This window comes from Canis lupus, chromosome 23, assembly GCF_011100685.1.
Source record: "Canis lupus familiaris isolate Mischka breed German Shepherd chromosome 23, alternate assembly UU_Cfam_GSD_1.0, whole genome shotgun sequence".
Lineage (NCBI taxonomy): Eukaryota > Metazoa > Chordata > Mammalia > Carnivora > Canidae > Canis > Canis lupus.
Genome location: NC_049244.1, coordinates 34,172,660 through 34,197,703, shown reverse-complemented (window position 1 = coordinate 34,197,703; position 25,044 = coordinate 34,172,660). Strand labels below are relative to the sequence as shown.

At 41.6% G+C, this 25,044-nt stretch overlaps 1 long non-coding RNA gene across 5 annotated transcripts in view; it reads right to left on the bottom strand.

The window, feature by feature from the left end:
* Window positions 1-7,698: 7,698 nt before the first annotated feature.
* The window catches only part of LOC111091952, a 54,829-nt gene continuing 37,483 nt past the window's right edge, over window positions 7,699-25,044 (bottom strand). For all 5 annotated transcript variants that reach the window (XR_005377068.1, XR_005377067.1, XR_005377070.1 and 2 more), the window contains exon 3: window positions 7,699-7,994. This is a non-coding gene — a long non-coding RNA (uncharacterized LOC111091952). The remainder of the gene's footprint in view (window positions 7,995-25,044) is intronic.

The window sequence follows — 25,044 nt, the reverse complement described above, 5'->3', positions numbered from 1 at the left end:
AACTGCTGGAATGTTTGATTACATTTTGTTGGCTGACATTACAAATGACACGGATGCTTCAGTGAGACTAGCTGCAGGCTGGAAAATGAGCCCATCCATCAAGAGCGCCTGGCAGCTACCCCTTTTCAGTCAATAGCTGCCAGCATCGGGCACTTCTGTCAAAACGTTTAGCAAACAGAAAGGGGGAGAATAAAAGGAGAAAAAGAGAGAGCGAGCAAGAGAGAGAGAGAGGAAGAGAGAGAGGGAGAGAGGCAGAGGGGGGGATCCAGCAGGGAGAGAGCCGGAGACAGAGGGAGAGCGAGCCGAGTCAAGGGAGGAGGGCCAAGCAGCCGGAGCTCGGAGCTTACTGCAGGAATAAATACTTACATAGGGATTTGAGGGACTAAGAAATGAAATTTGACAGATTCTGTGTCATGTTCTGGCAAGGCGTTGTGATAAGAGGTGCTTGTAGTGGCCTGAATAACACACAGGACAACAATGCGCTTGCTAGCCATTATGGAAACAGATGTTCCTGCAATTAGAATCAAGCCTGCACGGGGAGGATTTGCTGCTATGCGACAGGGGGAGCAGGAGGGTGGGAGGGGGCTGGGAGGGGGCTGGGGGCGGGGCGAGGGGTGCATGGGAGCAAGAACTCTGCACCAGGAGCTCACTCAGGGAGTTTCTGGCATCATCGGGGCTGCACACTCGTTGGGCCTGAAGCCTGCTTGGAGCACAGCCAAGGGCAGGCCCTGATTTGAAAGAGTTGCTGTGCCTGGCGTCTGTGGAAAGTGGGCCATGTAGAACATATCTCTGTTATTCTGGCTTCTCCCTCCCTCCCTCTCTGCCTCTCTCCTACTACGCTGCAGCAGGAGCTCTTGCCCAGGTAGCCAAGGCCCCAGGGCTGCAGCAGGAGCTCTTGCCCAGGTAGCCCAGGCCCCAGGCTGCTCGGTCCTTGGCCTGTTGTAGGAGTTCCCTTGCAGAGGAAGCCAGACAGGCAAAGACCACACCTGACTTTGCAGCACTCTTTAGCTCCCTAAGTCAATGGAAGGAAGGGTCAGTGCAGGCCCAGCCTTTCCCAGGAGTCCCTGTGATATCTACAAAAGCTACCTGAGAAAGGAAAAAGGTCAATCCTGAGGCAAGTTCTCTACAAAGCCCAGAATGTGTTTGGGAAGTGAAAGGAGCCCTCCTCTCAACATAAGTGTAGGGAAGTACCTCACATGAGGAAGCTTCTTGAGGGAGACTCTATCATCCTTGTCTCCTAAAATCTTCAGAAAAAAACTGGGCAAGTGCTGGTTCTTCACCTTCACCTTCCTGAGACCAGAAGCTGGGGTCCAGGACCCTACAATGGTCTGCTGAATCTGCGTGGAGTTTCTGCTGACCAGGCTGATTCCCTAAGGATGGGGATAGCACAGTGCATTAAGAGTTGGAAGAATGACGAGAGGTCAGCTCAGCTTTCTGCTTGCCTTGTCCAAAGAATGGCTGCACATCTATACCTTTAACTATCCCTTTATTCAACAAGTATCTCTCGATGGACTGCTGTGGGCCAAGTGCCTTCAGGGGGCCTGTGTTCAGAGATAAGGAAGGCACCATCTTTGCCCTCAAGAGGCTCACCATCAGGAAACATTGGACTGAAGTGTAAGCCTCCATCCTTAGCAGTATGGAGGATGAGGGATGACCGAAGAAAACCTTCCTGAGCTAGTAATACCTGAACTAAGTTTTAAAGTCAAATAAGAGATTAAAAAAAAAAGAAATATGGTGTGTTATGCAAAGGAAGTATCACATGTAGAGGCCCAGAGGCACAAAACAGCCTAGTGTAGCTGAAGAAATATAAAGAATTCTGTTTTTTCCTGAGATTGGTAGAAAGAGGAGGCTAAAGATGTTGGAAACCAGACTGGGTGTTAGGGAGAGCCAATATACTAAGATAAGGAGTTTGAAAGCATGTCCAAAGCCACAAAGAGTCACTGAGGAATGTGACAGGATGGGGGTGGGGATTTCTCTACAAATTAATTTGATTATAGTTCAGGATACTGATACCCAGTTTAAAACACACACACACACACACACACACACACACACGAGTACTTTTGCCTGAGTATTATTAGATAAGACATAAATTTGAGCAAAGAGTCCTTAGAACCAGAGGTCTTGCTATTCTATTCCTGGATTTAGTTAAGAAAACAGTTTTGTCCTGGGAGGAGACACCTCCTGGCAGGGCCTTCCTGGTTTGGAAAGTGACCTATGTGTTTGCAAAGCCTTTTAGGCTGTTTAACACATTGCTGTGACAAAGACATGGCTCCAGGGTTTCCTGAGTCAGAGAGAGCAGGTAGGAAGTTTCTCCCTAACTCCAAAACTAAGAACAGGTTACACATGCCTATAGATTATTCCAAAAGAACAACAGTTGCCCAGCATCACTCAGACACAGGTGAAATAACTAGTGTTTGGGCAGCCCGGGTGACTCAGATGTTGAGCGCCGCCTTCAGCCCAGGGCATGATCCTGGAGACCCCCGGATAGAGTCCCACATTGGGCTCCCTACATGGAGCCTGCTTCTCCCTCTGCCTCTCTCTCTCTCTCTCTGTGTCTCTCATGAATAAATAAATAAAATCTTAAAAAAAAAAAAAAAAAGAACTAGTGTTTTTATTAAAAACTGAACCCATGCCAGGAACAAAGATGGAAACAGCCCCAGGTTACATAACCTTTAACTCAGCAGATTAAAAAATAATAATTTAATTACAAAGCGGTACTTGTTCATTGTATAAAATATGAAAAATATTTTTAAAGGTGAAAATTGAAATCGCCCATTTTACCTTTCAGAGATGACCATGGTTAACATTTTCCTGTATTTCCTTCCAATCCTTTTTCCATGAACATTGAATGCATATAGTTGTAGGAGCTTAGAATTGGCAATAGTTTAATGTTATATCTGAATAAAATATTTCCATTTTTTGCATTTATGTAATAACAGTTTGCTAAGCTGATCTTGCATACTTTGACAGCTTTATATTTCTTAGAGATCAAGTTTTTCATGGGAAAATTGGGAGCAAGTTACAGGCATCACTCTCACCTATAATACTTACTGCTTAAATAGTATATCCTAATTTCTTAGGATATATCCTATTATATCATAACATAATTCATGCTATGCCATTAGCATTTCCCCATCATTAAATATTCTTTAAAGTCTGAGTTTAATGAATGTGAAATATTTCAATGTAAAGATAGTCTATTCAATATTTCATTGAAATAGTTTCTTACTCAACAGGATATTTTTAGGTTTTTAAAGCTATTTTTTAATATTACAATGATATAAAACTAATTTATATAGTACACACATATATAAATCTTTGATCACATCTCTGATTATTTATTTAGGACAAACTAGGAATGAGACCTAGTAGATTTTTATAGGATTTTCTCTTTGATTCAAAGGGATCTAGCATTTGCAGAGAAGACTGCTTCTTTAAAGCCTTAGTCTGTCCAAGTGTTATCTTTGGGTTTAAACTTGGGATTGGGGGCAGCTCAGGTGGCTCAGCAGTTTAGCGCCGCCTTCAGCCCAGAGTGTGATCCTGGAGACCTGGGATTGAGTCCCACATCGGGCTCCCTGCATGGAGCCTCTGCCTGTGTCTCTGCCTCTCTCTCCTCTCTCTCTCTGTGTCTCTCATGAATAAATAAAATCTTTTTAAAAAAATAAATAAACTTGAGATTGTGTGATTCCCTAAAGCATCTAATTCAATCTAACAGTCTTAACAACCATTTCCCTTTCATCCCCTTATAGACAATAGCTTTTCGAGTTTTCCTCTTTATCCATTCTCTCCCCATGCCCAGCTCAGACCATTCTGAAACAAAGTGGGGCAATTCATGCCTGTCCTCCCTTCCTCCATGTTCACCCTTGCACCTCCACTTCAGTGCCTTCTCTGCATAGACTCCAGTGCCCAAAGATAGGATCGACTATAACTAAGGTGTTAACTGCTTAACTCCTTTTTCCCAGAGTATGTAAAGAGTTAATCAGGACTTCAACAATTACTTGCATTTTAGTTTTTTAGAAGATTTTATTTATTTATTTGGGAGAAAGACTGCAAGAGAGACCATGAGCAGGGAAAAGGGGTAGAAGGAGCCTGAGAAGCAGACTCCCCGCTGAGCAAGGAGCCCAAAGCTGGGCTTGATCCTAGACCCCAACTGAGATCATGAGGAACTCAATCCTGGGACTCAATTCCAGGACCCCCAAGGTCATGACCTGAGCTGAAGACAGTGGCTTAACTGACTGAGCCACCCAGGCACCCCAATTACTTGCATTTTAAAAGAGGATCCTGGAGAAGGAACAATACTTAAACTCAAAAGAATAAATCATTAATGGTGGAAGTCACAAAACTAACAAAAAAATCAACCAGAGAAAGAGAGATTTGCTTTAAGTCCATAGGAAGGGAAAGCTACTGAAGCCACAGACTTGGCTAAACTTGCCCATCGAGAGAGAGAAGGAGGACCTTCCTCCTAGGTAACTCTGAGCCAAATATGAAGCACTGGGAATATTCCTTTCAGTCAGTGGCATTGGGCTTTCAGGAGAGAGCCTGAGGGGAGTTCATGGGAAGTCTTGGTGCTGGGAAATGAGATGATTGAGATGGTGGAGTGGGAGGGCAGCGGGAGATTTTGCCTGCCAGATGAGCAGTCTCTCATTGTATCTAAAGGCAGCACGTGGGCCACCACTCGAGAGTTTCAGGTGAAAGGATATGGTACAGAAGCCAGTGTTTGAAGATTATTCCAGTTAATGTGGGCTTGATAAATTGTGGGAGAGAGAAACCAGGAACAGAAAAATCAGTCATTAAACTACAGCAACAGTAACAGCTAATATTTAAGTATGTATCTGTAGGTCAGACACCATGTTAAGTGTCTCACCTGTCTTAACTCATTTAAGAACTGGCCCAGGGGATGCCTGGGTGGCTCAATGGTTTTGCACCTGCCTTCGGCCCAGGGCATGATCCTGGAGTCCCAGGATCAAGTCCTGCATCAGGCTTCCTGCATGGAGCCTGCTTCTCCCTCTGCCTGTGTCTCTGCCTCTCTCTCTCTCTCTCTCTCTCTCTGTTTTTCTCATGAATAAATAAATAATCTTTAAAAAAAAAAAACTGGCCCAGGTGTATGTTGTAGGCATTGCTGTGACCTCATCTTGTAGATAAAGAAACTGGGAAACAAGGAGGTTAAGTTACTTGCCTAAAGCTCCACAGCTGGTAAGTATCAGGGCAAGGATTCAAGCCCAAGTGCTTAGCCCCTATGCTGGACACCATCGTGACGACAGACCTTGACTGTGGTGGCAGTTGTGGTCATGTAAAGACAGAGCATGCAGCAGTCACTGTGCACACAGTCTGTGTTCTGGGGCATGCAGAGGAAAGAAAAGGAATAAAGACTGCTTCTCAGAAAATTTTCTGAGATGGCAAAGGCCAGAGTCAAGAGGTAAGAAATGTGTGGTATGTTGGAACCACTGTCATCATGCACCTGGCAGCATGGCCTCCCTTCTGCAACTCATTGGATTCCTGGGCAGGGCTGCTGTTGGATTCAGTACCACTAACGTTTGAGGACATTATTCATAGTTCCCTTATTGAACACCAGATATATGCCAGGCACTGAACTAGCAGCTTGACATCTATTATCCTATTCACTTCTCATGGGAAAACTATTTTAATTTCTATTTTATAGATGAAAAAAATTGAGGCTCCAAGAGGTAATGGGACTTGCCTACAGCATGCAGCTATGAGAGCTCCAAGATTTGAACTCAGGAAAAGGCTGACCCCAAAGGCCATCAGTTCCCTGTCCACTCCACTGATGATAATACTTCAGGTTCTAGTCTTTGGTTCCTTCACCTTCCTTCTCTATTTCCCCAGAGAAGGATCCTCTCCCATCAAGGAAGGAAGGCTAAGCTGTCCCTCACTTAGGTTTGTCAGCAATACCCTTCCTAACCCTCCTCCTTCCCCATGCCCCCATTAAAAAGAAAGTAACCTATAAGTCCCTGGACCCATAGGTTGAGATGGTTTTCCTCAATCCATGACCTTGTCTGGATATTCCCTTTCATGAACTCCCAAGGCGCAAGGTCACTTGGGAATAGGCACAAGATACGGAATCAGGAAGCCTGGGTTAAGAGTCATGGCTCCTCAGCTTACGAATGTAAGATGACGAGCAAGCCTCAATTTCCTCTTAGGGATACTGGGAAAACCAAGTGCAATGATGCATGTGAAACACTTTGTGAACTGGAAAGCCCTATGTATCTATTCCACACCGCCAACCCATTCTCCCTCATCAGTCAGGATTGAGTCCAGAATAACTGTCCTCTGTGTTGCTCCCTCCACATTAGGGGAGATGAAACTGTGGACAGGGAAGTCTGGACATCCATCAGAGGTTGGCTGTGAGCAGAACCGCCTGCCTGCCGAAGTCTGGGTCACACAAGACGGCTTGAGTTTGTATGGGGCTTTGCAGTTTACAAAGTACATGAGCATCTGTCATCTGGTTGCTTCACAACCACCCTATGAGGCAGGCAGGTGGACAGCATTATCCCTGCTGGTCAAAAGAAAAAAGGTGGTCTTCAGAGAGGTTAATAAGTTGTCCAAAGTCACATAATTACTGAATAGAGAGCTGAGCTCATATACTAGGTCTTAGGTCTCCTGGCCCACAGATGCCTCCAGCTTTTAGCAGCGGGCCTGGGGTCCACAGCACAGCTTCATCACAGCTTCATACTGCACTCAGCATGCACTGTAGGCTGGGTGACATAATGATGCATTATGTAAATCTATAATTTTCTATAAATTCTGTATAAAGGCATAATAATGTGTAAATTATATAAATTAAGCATATATTAATTCTTATTTTGCAGATTTTTGCTTTAATCTCAAATTGGGGACATTTATTCAAACACTTTGGAAGACCTTTGAAAACCCCATCAGCCCCTAAACACAGCATCAATAGGGCCTAATAGTTAAAGATGCCTGGTCTCCCTTTCCCTGTTCCAGCTCAATGTATTCTGATATGTTCAGTTCACCTCACATAAGCTCAGATGTAGGATTCCCCTCCACACAGTGGGCCAGAAAGCCAGAAGCTCCCTTTAGGTGGACAGGTGGCTAGGGGGCTGTCATGGAGAATGCTGACAACCTCCACTTGTTCTTCAATTCGTAGCCCAACTACACCTTTCTGGAAGCCTCCCTCGACTCCACCAAGGTAGTCAAGACATCCCTTTTCAAGATGTCCCCACCGTGCCCAGGAATGAGCTCAATCATTCTATGGTGAATGTGAGTTGCTTGCATGACTTCTCTTCTAGACAGGGAACAACTGAGACCAGTGACTATAACTAGGCCATCTCCATCTCCCCCAGCATAGGACCCTGGATAAATGCTTCAGAGGTGAGTGAGCAAAACAATGAATGAATTTATGGAAGTTTCTTTACATCCCCCCACTCTTAAGTGCTCCTCTACTCCTTCTCCTGTATGTCAGAGGAAAGAGGGAGGCGGGGGGGGGGGGGGGCTGGAGTCATGGCAATTAAATCCAGAGAAATAATATTTTAAAAAGTACCTTTGATAGAAAGTTTTGTTTTCAAGGTCCAAGCTCTTAAAGGATCCAGAATAGATGGCCCATGGCACAAAGCATGGCCAGAGAAGTGAGATGTGCTAATGTTCTCTCATATTCATGATTCTCTAAATTGTTTAAGGACAGTGAATTATCTTCTTTCCATTCCTTACCAGGTCGCTAATATTCAAGCTGCAGTGACCAAGTGTTTTCTATGCAGCAATTTCAATTTATCCACTTCCTTTGGTAACTACCTTTTTAAAAATATATATATACCTTAGGGCTTTCTCCTTGACCTACAAAACAGCACTGTGCACTCTGTGTTCTTTGGGGAGACGTTCTCCAGAGCCTTTATTTGGAAAAGCGAATATGTACTGGAGCCTGTTGTCCTCAGTGGGAGGTTTGATTCATCTCACCGGGGAACGGTTGGGGGCTATTCCAGCCTGGGCTTCCACTCCTTCCTTTAATGAAGTGGCACCTATTTGGATGATAAGGAGCCACTGAAAATTGGGAACATCTTACAAATGCAAAATACCCTTTTATATAGAAATGTATATCTTACTTTAGAATGTGTCCTATAATATTATTCTAATATAATAAGGATTCCTACAAGGGGTTTATAATAACTTGGGGAAATGTTTATGAAATAACATTAACTTTGAAAGCAGAATGTGAAATTATATATACAGTATGTCCTCAATTCTATACTTTTCAATGAAAAATGTACATAGAATAAAGAAAGGCAGTTTTCTCATTTAATCTTCACAACAACTCTGTGGTATTATTACGTGGAATTATTAAATAATTTGCCCAGAGCTGTACTGTTATATGTACTGCCCAAGGTCATAATGCATGTAAAGGGGTTGGATTGTGCATATATATTTTATCTACAACTGAATTTAGGAAAGGGGAGGGATACTTGAAGCTCTGCTCTTGGGAATTGCCTTACCCTAGTACCATAGAGTCTCATTTGGCCAGATGATTAGCTTTGACCAGTGACATTTGACTCAGGTGATTTAAAACTTCCAGGTAGAAACTTTAAGAGCTAATGTGCAATCTTCATACTCTCCTTTGCCTTCTGCCTAAAGATTGGGCACCTCTCCAAAGAAAGGCTGCCCTGTCTGCTGGATCCCGAAAGAATGACAGCATGAAGCAGAATTGACATGTAGCATGATCAGGAAATGGCACCAAGTTGTTTTAAGCCACTGAGATTTAGAGGGCGTTTGTTACCACAACATCCCACAATAAGACCTGACCTATTCTGACTGATTCGAAGAACTGAACATTGAGGCTAGCTGACAAATGACTCTTTGTAGTTTAAATAGGAAGTGATGTGGTACCATACAGGAAGTTGGGTCTTAGAACCAGACCTGAATTTAATACAAGCCAAATCGGCCAAACTTACTTCCAAATTTTAAAACAAGGATTATAATATATCATATAAAGAGTTATTATATTGAGGTAACTGGGTGACACAGTTAGGAGTCCAACTCTTGGTTTAGGCTCAAGTTGCCATCTCAGGTCGTGGGATAGAGCTCCACAAGGGGCTCTAGACTCAGTGTGGAGTTGGCTTGAGACTTTCTCGACCTCTCCCTGTGCCCCTCCCCACCCCCTGTACACATGCGTGCTCTAAAATAAATAAATCTTTTAAAAAAAGATTTGTTGTATATTAAGACTGCATATAAAGCACTTGTCACTTAGAAAAAAATAGGAATTGAATATTATAAAAATTTTTCCCCATGATTTGTATAAAGATACCCCAGTGCTAATGTATATCCCATTCATTCTCAGTGGGGGCCCAGTCTTAGGAAAGCCTGTGGAGATAATTTCTCACCCTTATTACTGCTGCTGCTCCCCAGGAGCCCTGTCCCCAACATATACAAAAAGCCACAGGCTCCTCAAGGAAACAACTTACCTTGTTCCACTCCAGTAGACATACCAATGGGAAGATCAACTCTAGGCCAAAGATCCTTCCCCCACCCCCACCCCACCCCCACCCTCCTGGTCTTTTCTGGCTATGACCAAGGAGCCCAGCTTAGAGGCACCCAGGCTAGCCACCTGGGGCTGCTTGCAGCCAACTAGATTGGAAATACACAGGAGAGAAGTGAAGGCATGTCCTCCCAGCATTGCCCATTTTGACACTGAGATAGGACACTCAGTAACACTTAGCAGCAGCTAGCAGCACTCCTCGTTTCACAAATTACTTCATCATAGTCTCCTCCAAAACCCAAACCATTTCTCTGACGGGAATTCTCCCCAGAAAGACTTATTCCCTGTCATCATCAGCCCATTGTTTCTTCATGTTACCATCTCTTTAGAATGCTCCTACTTTCTGTACTAATCTGAGCTAGGTTGTATGAAAACAGAGTTTTCACACTACTCTTGGGTTCTTTTCTTCCATTCTGTTGAGCTACAAGGTCCTTTCACCCAATACTCTTCCCTTCGAGTCCTCCATATTCTGTGCAAAAAATATTTCCTTATGGACCTTATTTCTATAAAAGGTTTGGTTTCCCACACTAAGGAACTAGTATTTGTAATGTTCATAGATAGATATTGAAAATTATAAACCAGGTGATTTTTCCTTTTTCTTCTTTATCTGCCAGAAAGCTCAGAGCCAAACAGATCAATTATGGAAACTAAGTTGGGCCCACATATCTACATGTTTCATCCAAAACTTTTTATATATATTTCACTATTTTATTATACAAGTTTCTATATGCATCCTCAACTCTTACAGAACCCAGAAAGGAATGTAGATGATACATGGATAACTAACCAGGTGGAGAGAGATAATAGATATTAATAGATCAAAAGAAATTTCCAACTCACTAGTCATCTATTCAACCAGATTTCTTTACTGAGTGTCCATGATCTTCTGAGTAGTAAATTCTTTTCTTCAGTTTTTGTCCTCACTCTGGACTATGCTTTCCCCCTCAGGAAGTCACAATCAGAAGGAATATTGTTCTTTAAAGCAAAGAGGGCACACAGCCTATCACATGTTGTGGCAGTGGTCTAGGTTGGGCTGACCCAGGTTTCCTGTTTTCCAGCCTAATGATCTTTCCATAGCATTGCTTTGCTTTGCATGCAGTTTACCATATGGAAAGCCCACAGTTAAATCCAGAGTTCAAACTAATCACATTTTTTTTTTTTTTTTAGTTCTGTTCTCACCCTATCTCCATCCTTTACTGGGTCAGAGATTTTTCCTTCCCTTATCTTTTCCTTGAACATTTTTATGTTTAACAGTACTTTCTTTCCATTTTCAAACCTTCACTTTCAGCATTTTCTCTGTTAAAAAAACAAAACCACAATACTCATAAATGCCTATCTGGCCTGCTGCCATAGGTACTCAATAAATGTGCATGCTCTTCCTCTACGCACTTCAACATATATTTAAATGCTCCTCTCCCTTATTCTCTGCTCTATTCCTTTAGTTACACCTTTCTATATACATTGACCTGTGAACTCTGCCAAATGAACCAGCAGAGAGAGAATAGACTCATGTCAGTACTATTCTGGTGAGAAAAATAGAAATAAAAAAGGTGACAGTCTATTAAATTGGATATCAAAAAGCCCTTGCTGTTTCCAATGTCTTTTCATATCCTCAGCATATTTGATGTTTGTTTTGTATAGGGAAAATGATATCTGTCTGGTCTTCATTGCTTGATTTTTATTGAAGAAACTTCAATAAGGTCACAAGAGGGAAGTTGATGATTTGTAGTGGACATTTAAGGTAACTTTCTTCAATATCTGTTCCTCCCTCCCATCCTTTTTACATCTGGGGATACATTTGGGGATCCATTTGGGGATCCACGTGACTCCAAGGAAACTAACTCTGCTCTCTGGTGCCAAAGGTAGGCACATGTCTTAAATCTAACCAAATCATCACATTCCATCCCCTAGCTAATCAAATGCTCTCTTGCCTCCTCTGGAAATAGGAAGTTTAAAACTCCTCCAAATATTTTACTATGACAAAGCAGACCAAATAGATGATGAAGCCAAAATATAGAAAAAACTGCAAAGAAATGAAGCCAGGGCCCTGATGACATCATGAACCTCTAGATTAGGCTTTACCTAAACTTATACTTTATGGCTACATGAATTAATAAATTTTCTTTATTATTTAAGCTCACGTGTTACTTCCAGATAAAAGCTTCCTAACTAATGCACTGATGTTATCTTAAAATTCATGTAAAGTATGCTTGTTTTTTGATATATAACAATAGCTGTGATTCACCTTTGCTACTTACTCCCTGTCCAATATGCTAAAGACACCAAGCAGATGGAGGGTATGGTGGTATGTGTCTATGTATGTATATTTTCTCAAATGATCAACACCAACAATCATCATTATCCCCATGATCACAGTCGATGAGGCCATCATATGTAAATCAAACTCAGATGACCAAAGTTTACAGCAACATTTTGAAATTTAGTGTCTCAGAAGCATTTCATTTCAGTCCCATAAAAGTTATGGTATGCTGATTAAACACTGACTGGAGGCTGAAAGAGTGCTTACTTGAAGTTTATAGGGATGGAAAGGATGTATTCTGTTGCCACCTAATTTTTTTTCAAAATATTGCTGCCCAAAGACAGCCAAATATATGTACTTCACATGTTTTAAGGGAAATAGATTTTCAGACTTTTTATTTTTGATAATGTATTTTCTGCCAATAATAAAAGATGAGGAAGAAAAAATGTTGAAAAAAGAAACCATACCCCTTTTCCAAAGAAAGCATGGCCTTCAGTTTCCTCACTTCTGTTTTAGAGGAGAAAGCAATAATTTATTCCCTCTTGTAAACATCTTTCATGTGCAAGCCTCCCAACTTTCCCTTTCATAGCCATGGTCCAAAGCAATGAACCTTTTGTCCCTACCTTCTTCCCTCACCTTGATTCTAAAAGACAAAGGACAAGAGCCCCCTTGTAAGAAAAAGAAGCAAAGAAGTAAAAAGCTGTCTCGGTAGGGGAAGAGGGTACATCCATAATTCCTGCCTATGGGCTGCTCCTTACACAGAAGGCAGGGATAAAGGAGGGATGAAGCTGATGGGACCAGAGGCCGTGAATGATAGACAGCAAGCTTTGCAGGTAAGAGACTGAAAGCCTCCTGGGAGTTTCCCGTACTAAGGAACAGGCATGCACAGGGGATTTTAAGTAGTTGGTTAACCTGTAAAGCTTTGAATTATCTTTAAATACAATATTGCTCCAGAACTAAACCCTGGGTTTCTTGGTTCTGTAAGCAATAAGTACATCCTTTGGTGAATTCTTTATTTCCAATATTTTATTATGAGCATTTTCAAATAAGTAGAAAAGCTGAATAAATTGTGACGTGTACACCTCATGTATATCCACTATCTAGACTCTATGATCAGCAGTTTTCTATATTTGCTATACATTTTCTACCTTCCCTATCCATTTACCAATCCATCACATCCTTTGGTGCATTTCAACTTAAGTTGCAGACACCAGTATACTACCCTCTAAACACACTTCATCACACTGATAATTAACCAGAGTTCAAGGTTTATTGACAATATTTTTTTTCCTAATGAAATTTTATATAAAGAGAATTGTATGAATTTTGTATGAATTTTAATTTTATTTAATTTTATTCTGTAAATATTGACAAATGTACATGCCTGTAAAAAGAAAACCCGTGTCAAGACATAGAACATTGTCATGGTGATTTATTTCTAACATGAACTATCAGTAGTGCTATTTGTCTATTGCATTCATTTATCCAACAAATATTTTCTGAGCTCCTATATGATTCAGGTATTATGCCACATGTTAAAGACAGAGAGGAAAAGGAGATGTAGATCTCTATAGAAGCTGACGGTTTATCATTTCTAATAGCTGAGTAATATTCCATTGTATACATAAACCACATCTTCTTTATCCATTCATCTTTCGTTGGACACCGAGGCTCCTTCCACAGTTTGGCTATCGTGGCCATTGCTGCTATAAACATCGGGGTGCAGGTGTCCCGGCGTTTCATTGCATCTGTATCTTTGGGGTAAATCCCCAACAGTGCAATTGCTGGGTCGTAGGGCAGGTCTATTTTTAACTCTTTGAGGAACCTCCACACAGTTTTCCAGAGTGGCTGCACCAGTTTAAAGAGACATTTGAATTAATTAGTTAATGAATTTATCTAAATAGCCACAGTTGCTGTTAAAATTTATTCACATAGAGAAGGGGTCAGCCAACACACCTGAGCTGGATCAAGAAGGGCTTCACAGTGAACATTTTAAAAGATGAGAAGGAAGTCTCAGATATCCAGGGATGTGAGTACAAGCAGCCAGAAGTCCATGACCCTTTATGGCATCTGACATGGCTTAAATATAGGAGGAAGGAATGGGAATAAGGTTGGAAATGCTGCAAGAGCCAGGTCCAGGAGGGCCTTGAATGTACTGCTAAAGGGTTGAGCTATTATCCAGAAAGAGATGGGAAGTTGAAGAGGAGCCTGCTAGACACCTGAGCTAAGGTGACCTGGGTAAAGTTCACTCCATTTTCACATCGAAAGGGATGAAGAAAGGGACTACCTAACATGGAGGCTCTGGTGATAGACAAACATTTTAGTATTAGGTGTTAAATTATGGAAAATTCCAGTCAATAATCCAGACTGCTGGACCCCAATGGCCATGGAGGCTCCAGCTAACTGCCAGACAGAACAGAGCATCCACACACTGCCAAATCCAGGCAAGGAGCCCTGGAGAGAGGCTGGCCTCCAGCTCTTCCTCCACTCACAGCATGAGAGCCTCAGGGATTAAGGAGAACTGGAGAGGCCAGACTGGGAAAACCTGGATTCTGATATATTATATTCTAATGTGGCCAGTTACACTACAATCACTTTTGTCTATACTGAGAGATGTGAAGTGATCAACAAACACAAATGTGCATGTGCACACATGTACACACAATCAACGGCAGTCAAAGCTGAGTCTTCTTGTGTGCTAACATCCTTCTAAGAAGTATGAAAGGATCCAAGGTAAAGTGCCAAATTCTCTTTCAAAAGAATGGGAAATAATTGTGCTACTATATGACAAGTAGTGAATTTACAATAGACCATTAAATGAACAACACTAAAATATATAACACTGCTGATTTAAAACAAAACAAAAAAAAAATAGCTGGGGTCTCTCCATTTTAAACTCCAAATTAATTCAATTAGTGATAAAAGTTGAAGTACAAGTTGCATAGTAGATAATATCAACAAAAACAAGGGCAGAGAAGTGGATGAAGAAGAAAAGAAAGTGGCTTAATGAGGAGCAAACAGAAGAAATAATTTCAGAAGATATCATGTCTTAATTTCTTCCTGACTTGTTAAGAGAGCTAGAGTTTTAGGTCAGCTGAAATTCTCTTGTTTAAACTTCCAAGAAGAGTTACTATTGTGAACTGAGTGTCTGTGTTCCCTTTCCCCACACCCCACCACGGCCACAATTCATGTTTATATCTAACCTCCAAAGTAATAGTGTTTAGAGGTGGGGCCTCTGGACAGTGATAAGATTATGAGGCGGGGCCTTATGAATGAGATTAGTGCCCTTATAAGAAGAGGCCAGAGAGTCAGATTCCTCTTTCTACTATATAAGAATATAAGAAGCCATCTGCAACTCAGAAGAGGGCCCTCACTGGAACCTGACCATGCTGGCATCCTGATCTTGGACTTGCAGCCTCCAGAACGGCATGAAATAAATTTTAGTTGTCAGTTTGTGTGACTGCTCAGTTTGTGTGACTTTGTTACAGCAGTCCAAGCTAAGACCATGACCAAAAAATAAAAGTGCTGAGTAGTATGACTTAATATCCTGCACAGTGGAAAGCTTTCCTATAGGAAGTTCTCGTCTCTTTTTTCCTCTTTGAATTTTGAGACTCACTGAGCCCTGACCGGAGTAACAACAACTCCCTAGATACTTGAAGAAATCTGAAAAGTTGCCTTATGTTTATACCTCATTAAGTCAGAGACCAATCTTCATTTAAAAAAAAAAATCCTAATGCTAACCACACAACATTTTTTTAAGATAAGTTGAAGACTTTTAATTAGCTTAAGCATATTTATTGGCCCATGTACAGAACTCAGCCCCTCCCTCTGACCCTCTTGCCTCTGTACTGACTTTTTCCTTTGGCTGGTATCTCCAGGTACAGCCCACAGCATCTCCAGCTTACATTCTGAGGACAAAGAGCTTTTTGTCCCAAATCATTCAAAATAAAAAGGTCCCATAATTGAGTCCCATTGGACCAGCTTGGTTGGCTTGCTGATTCTTGAATGAAATATGTCAATTTCCCCAGGATTGTGTCATACTATGGCCCTATAGTTAGAGAATGAGGCTTAACACATGACTTGAATTTTGGGGAAGAGTTACCCCAGGACAATGGAACGATTATTTCTAATATGAAGGGAATAGACTGGAAGCCAACAAAAATAAGAGATGTCATTAGCCTCTTCTGAAGACTCAAAGCTCGAAACACTAGTAAAAGCAGAACCCACGAAACAAGCAGACAGCACATCTGCATCCCCATTGGTCAAAGTGGATAAGGAGAGTGTGGGTCCCTGGGCCTCTGCACTGAAAACACTGCTCTGCACCTGCTTCTCTCTACCATTTACCTCCCCACCTCACTATTTATACAAAATGACTGAAAACCCCCTTGCTGATCTCAGGAGGAGAACGGTACTCAGAAAGACAGAATAACCCAGTGTGCCCACAGAGTCTTTAGTCTCTCCCTAGAACTATTCTTCCATAAATTTACAAGCTAGTCATACCACCATGCATTCTTCTCATACCTTTAACAAGTATTCCAATCAGTCAAACGCCAGCCCTGGCAAGACCTCTGGCTATGAGTCCAGGAATCTCCATTCTTTCTAATAGCAATTCTGCAGGATATTAATAGGTGCTGTGCCTAAAAGGAATTCTGTGGGAGAAACCCATGTAGGAAACACCAGGTTAAACAATGCTAAAAACATTTATTTCATGCAAGACGCCTCACAGTCTTTAACATGTACATGTGTATTGTGAATCTACCAGAGGCGGCTTGGTAAGGAACATCTCCCACATTTCTTTAAGCAAGGAATTTTATTTCAGAAAATGTCTAGAGAAGCCATTGTTTCTACAGAACACATTTTAAGAAATGCTGACCTTGCCTAGCCCTTTTACTTTCTAGATGAAGAAATGAGTTCTCACAGAGTTTTAATGAAGTGCCCAACTTACAACTGATCGATGTTAGGGCTAGGGCCACAGGATCCATCTCTCAATTACAAGTGCCAAGCCTTGTCCTTCACACTGCAACCTCACCAGTGGCACCCCCGGCTTCCAGGATTATTCATTCACAGTGAGAAAGACAAGGGTCTGCCCTGTGGCTGGAGGCAAGGATGGACCCTCCAAGTGAACTTCATATGGTAGGGGTGGTAGGCTGAGCATCTCTGCTTTCTCACTAACACCTCAGAACTGAGGCAGCAGTAATATCAGCTAGGAAACAAGAAAACAGCTTAGTGCTTAGTACATAGCAAGTTCTCAAAGTTATTGTTACTGAGCACCAGGACCATGGACAACATTAAATATGATCTTAGGTTGGGGTCCACAGAGGTAAGCACCCAAAAACATTCAAATGCTGGTAGTTTGAGAAGTGGTTCCAGAAAGAAGACGGGTAGAGATGTAGAGAATAAGACAGGGAGGGGGAATGAAGCCAGTACAGGGTGTGTTCACATAAAGGTTACCAGAGTGGTCCACTGGGGCTGAATTGAGCAGGGTCATCTGTGGAAGCAGGATACAACACACCTCAAAGACGTTCTACCCACCAGGCAAGACACTGGGATATCTACTGCTAACACATAGCAAATTTCAGCTGGGCCATCAGCCAGGGGTATGAAAAGTTTGGGAATAGCTTTGAATATCAACCTTGACAGAGAGAAATAATAATAATTTGGAAAGAATACTTATTGCAAAATTGAATTCTACAACGTAAAACTTTGATAATTTTATTAATTAGTCATACAGCCAGGCAGACTCTATGACAAGCCTGGATTCTGGAATGTGTTTAAAGGATTTTAATTGTAGTGCTTTCTGAGTTCCAGTACCCATTAAAAACTTAGCTGTAAGGAGATACCATTTATAAGTCATGCCCTGCCTCAACCACTAAGTATTGTTAAAAGGACTGTGAAAGAAAATTTAATTTTTTGAGGCCTTGGTTTGAAATAGTTACTAATTATAGAAAGGCTTCCTTAGCTTATATTATAAGTAAAAGCTTACAATTTTCAGGAAATGAAATTCTATGGTTTTTATCCAGCAAGTATCACATATCTGTGGCACGGCCATCCTAAATCCAGTTTGAAAAAGAGAGAATTTTTGTGGGGGAAGGACCTCTTTTGAAGCCCTTTCATATGGGGGTTGACTGTAAATGCTTGATGGCTGATGGTGGCTATGTGGGTGTCTCCATAGGGCTACTTGTAACATGGAAACTTGCTCTCTCTGCAGTGAGAGCTCTGAGAGAACAGGAGAGACTTAGCAGTTAAAGTCAGTGTTTTGGTAAACTAACCTCAGAAGTGATATCCCATCACTCCTGCAGGATTGTATTAATTAGAAGTGAGTTACTAGGTCCAGTTCATACTTAAGAAATGATTGGAGAAGGGGAAAAAAAAAAAAGACATGAGGTCATGGAAGGCTATCTACCACAGTCTGTCCTCAGGCCTCTAGTCATTCGTGACTCCTCACATGCAAAATGCACACTTTGTTCTCCTCCATGGAAGATTTGGGTTTTTCTCAGTCATGATATTTTTGCAAATGCTCACTAATTCAATTGGGTGTTTGACAAGAAAATCATAACTTGAATCTTAAGCCAGCTCCATATGGGCAGGCCTGGGTTATGGAGGTTTTGGGACCAAATTCATGGACCCCCTTGGGAAACTCGTAGAAGACATATTCCATCAGTGTAATATGTGGGAGTGAGACCAGGTCCTGGAATTTAACTGGCAGATGGCAGGACGTGGTCAGATGGGGTTGAGGAGGAGTTATCCGAATTCCCCACCCCCCCCGAGCAGGGCCATGAAGGGCACTTTCAGAACCAGGCCTTCTGGGTCAGTGGATAGAAGAGCTGGATGAAGGACTTGAAGACATTCATGGTTTGTGCCTGTGCCTCATCAAGAATTGAGTTATAATGTCCATTTTCCAGGTTGAGAGAGAGAGATTATATACTTTAGGAGTAAACAGCTTAAATTTGGGAGTCAAACCATCTGAATGGTATCCCATCATTGACCCTACAGTGTGATCTTGAGCAAGAAGCTTAACCTCATAGGGGTATTGTGAGGGCTAAATGAATAATAGCTGCAAAGGGCTCAACACAATGCCTGGCAAGGATAAGGGATAAACCATACTAGTTATTGTCATCTTCACAAATTCTCTTTGAGACTTTAGGTATGGCCCCAACTTCACTCTTCATTCATATGCTGCAATCATTTCTTAGGGAAGCTGCCAGATGACAGTGCCGGTTCTGTAGCTGAGGGACTCAAACTTCTAGCACCCTGGAGGACCAGCCATGCCTGGAGGACCACCAGAAAAACTCCTGTTTGTCCCAGGTGGTCTGTACATCTGCTGCGAGGCAGCTGGAGCCAAAATTCTGATTGGAGTATAATAATCATGCAGTTACTGTCATGGGAAATGAGAAAGAGGCAGGTTCTGTGACTAATCCAAACCACACTCCACAGAGATCTCCCATATGCAGCCAGTCCCCCAAATAGAGGGCCTAGGCCTGAATTTTCTCTAATCCAGCACTAAGCAGAACATTTGATGCACAAAAGGTACAAAGATCATTGACTGGGGATAAGTCCCATCTTCTTTCTTACTACCTCAGTCCTCACATAATAACAACTGCCATTTATTGAATACCATGCACTGTGCAAATGCTTTCAAAGCCCATTACACTCTGTCAATTCCCCAGCTGGTCCTTCATTATATGGATGTGGAAAATATGTGGCAGTCACATATTGTCACTTTATCCCACCAGGTATCTTGCAGAAACTACTGGAAAACCCACCCTAGGCTTTGAGCTCCACACCTACCTCCCCCTTGTATCATTAGAAAAAAAAAAAGGAGCTCAGATGGGTTGATGAGAGCCAATTATGTGCATCTCTTTCCAACTCCCCATTAGTGATTTGAAATTAACCACTGCAGGAATATTTACACCTTGGAAATTGGTAAACACTACAAATCGGGATTTCTTCTTTTTTCCTGGAGAGCTAGTTTTTAAACATTTACCAGCACACAACTGTTCAGAGCGATGAGATATAAAATCTTACCATCCTGAGACAATGTTCTCATCAATGTACAAACATTTTATGTTGCTATGAAAACTAGGTACATGTCAGATGGAGTCATATGCTACCTTTGGGAGACCAAACCTTTCAATTGCCTTGCTTTAAGTATTACAGCTGTCATCCTAGAATTTTTCATTTACCAATATAACCCTTAATCCACCTATAAAATATGATTCACATAATGAATCCAGGTATTTCACCCAGTGCTAAAATCCAAAAGCAATTAGCCTTTTTGTTTATTTCATGTGGGAGTTAGACTAAAAGCTAAATGAACATACAAAAAAAGAACCAGGCATTGGTCCAAATGTCTGAATGATGTACTAATTAAATTGTATGACAACACTGCTATCTTTATACATACACTTTATTACAGGTTGGGGAATCAGCCAGGCCTTCCAAGTCAGCCTCCAGGAGAGCACTTCTTTAAAACTAGAGGAGCGGTACCTGTTAAGCTTTGTGAAGCAGATTTAGCTAAACATTCAGAAAGAACAGATAAGACTTTGAGTGAGATTTGAAAAAGCTCAGTTAATTTTTCTCCTCTCTATGTTACAATATGATCTTAATCAGGAGTAAGAGTTAAAAAGTCTGCTGATTCATGTAGTCACTAAATAGATATGATGAAGCTTGGGATCAATGCTGGGAATAATATAAAATTAACAAGACCTGATCCAGGTTCCATAAAAGTCCGCAGATAGCACCAGTCCGGCAGAGAAGTGTATGTTTATGAGAGTGAAGCCCCTTCAGCTGCATGCAGAAGAATGAAACTAGACCATTATCTTACACTATACACAAAGATAAACTCAAAATGGATGAAAGATCTAAATGTGAGACAAGAATCCATCAAAACCCTAGAGGAGAACACAGGCAACACCCTTTTTGAACTTGGCCACAGTGACTTCGTGTAAGATACATCTATGAAGGCAAGGGAAACAAACGCAAAAATGAACTCTTGGGACTTCATCAAGATAAAAACCTTCTGCACAACAAAACAGTCAACAAAACTAAAAGACAACCTACGGAATGGGAGAAGATATTTGCAAATGACATCTCAGATAAAGGGCTAGTATCCAAGATCTATAAAGAACTTATCAAACTCAACACCCAAGAAACAAACAATCCAATCATTAAATGGGCAAGAGACATGAACAGAAATTTCTCCGAAGAAGACATACACATGGCCAACAAGGACGTGAGAAAATGCTCTGCATCACTTGCCATCAGGGAAATACAAATCAAAACCACAATGAGATACCACCTGCAACAGTGAGAACGGGGAAAATTAACAAAACAGGAAACAACAAATGTTGGAGAGGATGTGGAGAAAGGGGAACCCTCTTGCACTGTTGGTGAGAATGTGAAATGGTGCAGCCACTCTGGAAAACTGTGTGGAGGTTCCTCAAAGAGTTAAAAATAGAGCTACCCTATGACCCAGCAATTGCACTGCTGGGGATTTACCCCAAAGATACAGATGCAATGAAACACCAGGACACCTGCACCCCGATGTTTATAGCAGCAATGGCCACGATAGCCACACTGCGGAAGGAGCCTCGGTGTCCATTGAAAGATGAATGGATAAAGAAGATGTGGTTTATGTATACAATGGAATATTACTCAGCCATTAGAGATGACAAATACCCACCATTTGCTTCAACGTGGATGGAACTGGAGGGTATTATGCTGAGTGAAGTAAGTCAATCGGAGGACAAACATTATATGGTTTCACTCATACGGGGTATATAAAAAATAGTGAAAGGGATCATAGGGGAAAGGAGAGACAATGAGTGGGAAAAATCAGAGAGAGTGAGAGAACATGAGAGTCTCTTAACTCTGGGAAATGAACAAGGGGTAGTGGAAGGGGAGGTGGGCAGGGGGATGGGGTGACTAGGTGATGGACACTGAGGGGGGCACTTGATGGCATGAGCATTGGGTGTTACACTTTATGTTGGTAAATCAAACTCCAATAAAAAATTATACAAAAAAAAGAGAGAGAGAGAGAGAGAGAGAGAATGAAGTCCCTTAATGTGACCTAGGACTCACAGGTTTCTTGTGGTCCTGGGAGGGATTGTAAAAGCTGCCTGGGAGGAGGGGGGCAGTTTACTGAAAGGCTCCCCACAAGAAAGTGGATTTGAGTGTATTTCTCTGTCAATTCTTTCATCCTACTTCACAGGCTCCCATGAAAACTTAATGAAATATGTATTGTTGAAGTAGTAGTTTGTTTCCAAAATTCATGCTGGTTTCTACAAGGAAAACCTAGAAAGAGTAGGAACAGCAACAATAGCTAATAATGGAGGCTTTCAGGGGCCAGAAATTGATCCAAGAGCTGCACAACATTTAACTTAATTACATTTTATCTTCACAATAACACTAGGATGAGTACAGACAGCTGAGCAAAGCAAAGTTTAGTGAGTGATAGAGGTGGCCTTCGAATCCAGAGGTCTAATGGTCCCCATTATCACTGTCTCTCAAGAATTAACCCAGCTAAGTACAGGGTGCCATCACAGATCTCGTCCTACTTATCATTAGCTCATCTCTCTACATTTCTATTCTTTAAATTCATTGTCTGGTACACCAATAAATAAATTATGACATGAGCCTTGGGGTCCATCTTGAGTCCTCCTCTTGGAGGCTGTGGCATGGAGACAAATTGCCTCTTCAGTCTCAGCTGCCACTACTGCCCATCCCCATGGAGGACTCACGTATCCCCTAGATCTGTCTCCAAGCTCATCTGTTGCCTCTGACAGATAACATTTCTCTCACCCACTGGTGTTCTTCAACTCTGCCATTTCCTCACAACACTCACTTGGTGGCTTCTCCAGGCAACACAATTCTGTTGCCCCAATTCCATCCAAACAGGGACACAGGCTCCTCCACTGCTCTCATAAGAAGTAACCCTGGGACTCACTAAGGCAAATCTGCCTCAGGGATCCTGACTAGTTCTTTTTTTTTTTTTTTTTTTTTTTTAATTTATTTATGATAGTCACAGAGAGAGAGAGAGAGAGAGAGAGAGGCGCAGAGGGAGAAGCAGGCTCCATGCACCAGGAGCCCGACGTGGGACTCAATCCCGGGTCTCCAGGATCGCGCCCTGGGCCAAAGGCAGGCACCAAACCGCTGCGCCACCCAGGGATCCCCCTGACTAGTTCTTACACATCAAGTACTAGAACAGGCATCCATAGAAATCTCCAGCCCCTCCTCACCTGAGTCCAGTGCCCTGCTCTCCCTACCCTTAAGAGAGACAAAGATTCCCCTTTTCTAATCCAAGCCCATGAGGAGCTTCTATGGAGGAACAATTATACCCTTAAGGGGAAATTCCACACATGGTCCAGACACAAGGGGCAGCATGTTTCATAGAGTGTGAGCCAGTCAAGCTTAAATAGCATGAGGTATGGGACCCAAAAGAACAGTTTAAAATGTATCTACATTTAGAGAGAAGTAAAAAGCATTTCTTTAAAGATTCAAGACCACGTTCCTATGCATATTTTATCCAATTAGAATTAATAATTAGGGCACCTAATATCTCAGACTAAAGCAACTATAATCAGATTTTTGGAGAATTCATAGTTTCTCTCTACAACAATGGGTACTGCAGATCAATTCACTGAAAGCAAATTTGAAAATCTGTGTTGGAAGAATTGGCAGGACCTAAGAGGTTGTTGGGAGCTATGACCCAGTGTCTTCAGACTGTCATTTGTCCTTAGCTTTCCATCCCTGTGCCCTGTGTTCCACCACCCCCACCCACCTCACTCCCAGCCTGTCCTGCAGTCTCCACTCCCTCAGGATCAGCAGCCCATGCTGGGCTGGGCACCAACACACCCTTGCTAACTTCCTCCTGTAGAATAGACCCTCCTTCTGCTCTAACTCCTTCCAGCTGGGACATCAGAAATGGAGGGAACATTTTTTAAAACACTGTTAGGAAGACAAAATGAAAACCTGTAAGCTAACACTTCATAGAATCTTTCTAGTTATTAAAACCATCTCAAAAAATAATAAATAAATAAAATAAAACCATCTCAAATTAGTGTAAACATCATAGTAAAAACTTCTTATAAATCAGTACATTTGTCATTTGGTAAATTTAACAAATTGGTCATTTGAAGAAATCTGTAAAACAATCTATAAATATTAAAATGTTGTCAATAGTAAAAAGACTTATAAATTAGAATAATATCTAAAATAAATAGTATAACCTAAGAAAATTTTATATGAAATGTATAGTGGCTCTTGGATGGCTTAGGCCATTGAATGTCCAACTTTTGATTTCTGCTCAGGTCACGATCTTGGTGTCATGAGATAGAGCCCTGCTCTGGGCTCTGCACTCAGCAAGAAGTTTGCTTGAGAGTCTCTCTCCCTCTCTCTCAGCCCCTCCCCCCTCCACCAGGCTTGCACTCTCTCTCTCTCAAATAACAAATAAGTAAATCTCAAAAAAATAAATGCATAAATTTTAATTATATTCAGAAAAAGTATATTTCCATTTATTCAACAATATTACTGGGTACCTTTTATGAGTCAGGCCTTATTCTAGGAAGTTGGGAAACATCAGTGAACATTCCTGCCTTTATAGGATAATAAACATAATAAATGCTATGGTGTGCGGAAGAAAATAAGTGCAATGGGAAAACAAAGAAAATGTATAGGGGTAAGGGAACCAAATACAGAAGGGGAAAAGGGAGTTGGACAGGTAATTCAGGAAAACTATATTAATATATTCAGGAAAATATTAATAAACTATTCAACAAAATTCACATTCATTAAATATATTTTAGAAAAATAATTCTATGAATGTGACTTTCTTTAGATATAGGGTCTTTGCAGGTATAATCAAGTTAAGATGAGATCATTAGAGTGGGCCCTAATCCAGTGTGACTGATGTCTTTGTAAGAAGAGACACACAGACCCCCACCAGAGAATAATGTGTGACAATAGAAGTAGAGATACTGACACAGCAGCAAGTCAAGGAACTCTAAGGATCACCAGCAAATCACTAGAAGCTAGGAAGAGGCAAGGAAGAGTTGTTCCTTGCAAGTTTCAGAAGGAGCATGGCTTTACCGACATCTTAATCTTGGACTTCTAACCTCCAGAACTGTCAGATTCCTGTTGTTTTGAGTCACCTAATTATTTGTGATACTTTGTTACAGCAAACCTGGGAAACTAAAACAGGATCTAAGATACACACACACACACACACACACACACACACACACACACAATACACACACACAACACACAGAGTTAAGAATTA